Genomic DNA, 4,655 nt, shown 5'->3' with positions numbered 1-4,655 from the left:
TTTTATGGAATTATTTTTATTTCTTCTAGTTAGTTCATATTCTTAGTAGTGAGGTTGTTAGCTTAATTTGATAGTTCATTTTGTTTCTTTTTGTGTTTTTATGCACGGGCGCCGCTCCCTAGGTGGACCATTAGCTCCCTTTGTTGAAGAGGTAGAACATATTTGTAGGAAAACACCCGAAGTCAAGTTAGGAGCTACCATGGCCAATCAGGGCGAACCATTACAGTTACCTGCAGCAGGTGACCGTAGAGCCCTGAGGGATTATTCTATCCCATCCCACTTCACATCACCTTCTTGCATTATATTGCCACCCACTACTGCCGCCAGTTATGAGTTGAAACCGGGTGTGATCCAACTCCTCCCTACATTCTATGGGTTGGATAAGGAGGACCCATATTACCATATCAAGGAATTCTTAGATATTTGTGTAACTTTTAAATTCCAGAATTTCTCAGATGACTCTATCCGGTTAAGACTTTTTCCATTTTCACTTAAGGATAAGGCCAAGTCTTGGCTTAATTCCTTGGAGGTGGGCAGCATTACTTCATGGGACACGTTAGTCACAAAATTTTTGTCCAAGTACTTTCCCATTCAGAGAACTACAGCCCTCAGGAGAGAAATCTCCAACTTTATGCAGCAGGAGGGTGAACACTTTTATGAGGCTTGGGAGAAATGGAAGGATTTGATTCGTAGGTGTCCGCATCATGGGTTTGAGAAATGGCATTTAGTGCAATACTTTTATCAAGGTCTTACACCCCAGGTTAGATCCATGGTAGATGCAACGAGTGGTGGGAGTTTGATGGGTAAGAGTGCTAGTGAGGCGTGGGACTTCTTTGAAACGTTGAGTGATCAATCTCAGCAATGGGGTTCGTCATTTAATGTTGATAGGAGATCCCACGAAACCAAAAGAGGGGGTCTCTACGAGGTTAGTGAAACACCTATGCTCATGGCCAAGATTGAGGGGTTGACTAGAAAAATTGATGCCCTTATGGTGTCCAAGAGTTCACCTGCTCCTAACCCATCTACTGTCTGTGCCATATGCTCTGGTTCATCTCATCCCACACAAATGTGTCCATCTAGTTCATCCTATCCAGAGCTCATTGAAGACTTGAATGCAGTCCAGAATTTTCATAGACCAAACCGGAACGATCCTTTTTCAGAAACATATAATCCGGGTTGGGCTAGGCACCCAAATTTCTCATGGTCCAAGGGCCCACAGGTTGGGGGTCCTCCAGGGTTTACTCAACCCCAAGCTCCGCGCCCACACTTCACCCAACAACCATTGATTCCACAAAAACCTTCACTTGAGGATACACTTCAATTATTCATGCAGAATACACAGTCCTCCATTGCCAAACTTGAAATGCAAGTGAGTCAGTTGGCCAGCCACATGAGTGAACAAACACAAAATAGACTCCCGAGTCAAACCATTCCTAACCCCAAAATCACACATGAGAGTGAGTTGAGTTCCAAACCCCACCATGAGCAAGCAAAAGCCATAACCACCCTTAGGAGTGGTCGTGAGTTGAACAATGGGGTAGGGACCACTAAGTCTAAGGAGTCAAAGAATGACAATGGGGACACATCATTGAGTGACGAACCTCCAAGTTCTCCACCAACAGCCAAGCAGATCCCTAACCAAGTCCCACTAGCTCCTTATCCGCAGCGGTTATCGGGCCCACCTAGGAAAGGAGATAGCATGCATGAAACGTTGGAACTGTTTAGTAAGGTTCACATTAACATTCCACTTCTTGATGCTATTAGGCAAGTCCCTGCCTATGCCCGATTTTTGAAAGACCTTTGTACACAGAAGAGAAAACAACATGTTAACAAAAAGGTCTTTCTTACTGAGAATGTAAGCTCAATTCTGAAGCACAACACTCCTCCTAAAGTTAAAGATCCTGGATGTCCCACAATTTCATGTGTCATTGGTGAACATACCATCCAGAGAGCTCTTCTTGACTTAGGAGCAAGTGTGAATTTGCTTCCTTTCTTTGTGTACCAACAATTAGGTTTGGGGGAATTGAAGCCTACCCCCATCACACTTCAACTAGCTGACCGTTCTGTCAAGATACCACGAGGAATAGTTGAAGATGTTTTGATAAAAGTGGACAAATTTCTGTTCCCGGTTGATTTCATTGTTCTTGATACAGAACCAGTATTCAATGTGACCAACCAAATTCCTGTCATCCTAGGACGTCCCTTCTTAGCCACATCTAATGCTATCATTCATTGTAAAAGTGGTGAGTTGGAGTTGTCTTTTGGAAATTTTAAGGTCTCATTGAATGTATTTAATGCCGGGCACCACCCACTTGAGTCTGATGATCTGAGTCCTGCATTTAATATAGAAACTGTTATGCTTGATAACGAATCCACTCTTGAATCTTTTGAGTCTTGCATAACATCTTTAGACATGGACTATTTTGATGAGGAAACATATTTCCGAGAGGTTAATTCTTTACTCAATTCTGTACCTCTGTTGGAGGAAGCTTATGAGGTTATCACAACTGATCATCCACAGGATCTTCCTCTTCACTTAGACAAACCTCTCGAAACTTCCAAGCTAGATCTTAAGCCACTTCCTCCCACGTTGAAGTATGCGTTCTTGGGACCCATGAACTCATTACCAGTCATTATTTCCTCTGATTTGAGTATTGAGCAGGAGGAACAATTGACTGAAGTTTTACAAGCACACAGAGAGGCATTGGGGTGGACTCTTGATGCCTTAAAAGGGATTAGCCCCTCCATATGCATGCATCGTATTCATTTGGAGGAGGGGACTAAAGCCTCACGTGAGATGCAACGTAGGTTAAATCCCCATATGCTGGAGGTTGTGAGAAAAGAAGTCATTAGGTTGCTTGTGACAGGAATCATTTACCCTATTTCCGATAGCACCTGGGTGAGTCCAATTCAAGTTGTCCCTAAGAAAGGGGGGATAAAAATAATGAAAAATGAGAGTGGTGAATTGATTCCCACAAGAACTACCACCAAGTGGCGTGTCTGCATTGACTATAGAAAACTTAATTCCGTCACTAGGAAGGATCACTTCCCACTACCTTTCATTGATCAGGTACTAGAGCGATTGGCCGGCCACAATTTTTATTGCTTCTTAGATGGATACTCCGGCTACAATCAAATTCCCATTGCTCCAGAAGACCAGGAAAAGACCACATTCACGTGTCTGTTTGGCACCTATGCTTACAGACGCATGCCTTTTGGTTTATGCAATGCACCCGCCACTTTCCAACGGTGCATGATGAGTATTTTTTCTGACATGATTGGTGAATTTTTAGAGGTCTTTATGGATGACTTTTCTGTGTTTGGCTCTAGTTTTGATACATGTCTGTACAATCTTTCACTCGTATTGTCCCGTTGCATTAAGTCCAATTTAGTCTTGAATTGGGAGAAATGCCACTTCATGGTGAAAGAAGGAATTGTGTTAGGACATGTAGTGTCTGAGAGGGGTGTAGAAGTGGACAAAGCCAAGGTTGACCTAATTACCAATCTGCCACCACCTACTTCTGTGAAGGGAGTGCGTTCTTTCCTTGGCCATGCTGGGTTCTATAGGCGTTTCATTAAAGACTTTAGCAAAATTTCTCGTCCTTTGACGAATTTACTTGCTCAAGATGTTGCTTTTGCCTTTGATGATGCCTGTATTCATGCTTTTGAGACACTGAAGAAATGTTTGTCCACTGCACCCATTGTCCAACCCCCTATTTGGTTTTTGCCTTTTGAGTTGATGTGTGATGCCTCTGAGTATGCATTGGGGGCTGTTTTGGGGCAAAAGACGGATAGAATGCCCTGTGTCATTCAATATGCTAGCCGAACTCTTCATGATGCTCAATTAAATTATACTACCACTGAGAAGGAGTTGCTAGCTGTTGTGTTTGCCTTGAACAAATTCAGATGATATCTGTTAGGGTCAAAGGTTATAGTGTTCACTGATCATTCTGCTTTGAAGTACTTATTATCCATCAAGGACACTAAACCTCGCTTGATTAGATGGATCTTGCAATTGCAAGAATTTGACCTTGAGATTCGAGATAAGAAGGGTTGTGAGAATGTTGTTGCTGATCATCTATCTAGGATATGTGTAGTACCTCAGGAAGGATTCCTTCCTTTAAATGATTCCTTCCTTGATGAACAACTTCTCCAAGTATCCCAGTTGCCTTGGTTTGCTGACATAGTCAACTATCTTGTAACTCATAAGATTCCTGATTATTGGAGTAAACAAGATAGATTGAAAATTTTTTTCCAAGTCAAACATTTTTTTTGGGATGACCCTTATTTGTTGAAGGTGTGTTCTGACCAAGTCATTAGGCGTTGTGTACATGAGCAAGACTTTGCCAACATTCTTCAATTTTGTCATTCCCACGCATGTGGTGGACATTTTGGTGCTAGAAAGACCGCGGCTAAAGTCTTACAATGTGGTTTCTATTGGCCTTCATTATTTAGAGATGCCCATGAGTTTTGTCAGGTGTGTGATAAATGCCAACGAACTGGTTGTTTGTCTAGGAAGAACATGATGCCTCTTAACCCCATTCTTATTGTTGAATTGTTTGATGTGTGGGGTATTGACTTCATGGGTCCTTTTCCTGTCTCGTTCGGCTATCAATACATTCTTGTTGCTGTTGAATATGTCTCTAAATGGATTG

The 4,655-nt window shown here is 42.3% G+C and overlaps 1 non-coding gene across 1 annotated transcript; it reads right to left on the bottom strand.

Moving 5' to 3' along the window:
• Window positions 1-604: 604 nt before the first annotated feature.
• Window positions 605-711, bottom strand: LOC137950965 (small nucleolar RNA R71). The gene has a single exon (XR_011112051.1). It is a non-coding gene; the product is annotated as a small nucleolar RNA R71 (small nucleolar RNA).
• Window positions 712-4,655: the final 3,944 nt, after the last annotated feature.

Source organism: Aristolochia californica, unplaced genomic scaffold (genome assembly GCF_029961685.1).
Source record: "Aristolochia californica isolate CCGP_79_NKW_82.1479 unplaced genomic scaffold, dmAriCali1.0.hap1 SCAF_14, whole genome shotgun sequence".
Classification (NCBI taxonomy): domain Eukaryota; kingdom Viridiplantae; phylum Streptophyta; class Magnoliopsida; order Piperales; family Aristolochiaceae; genus Aristolochia; species Aristolochia californica.
The sequence above is the reverse complement of the archived record's forward strand: the minus strand, read 5'-3'. Positions and strand labels throughout refer to the sequence as shown.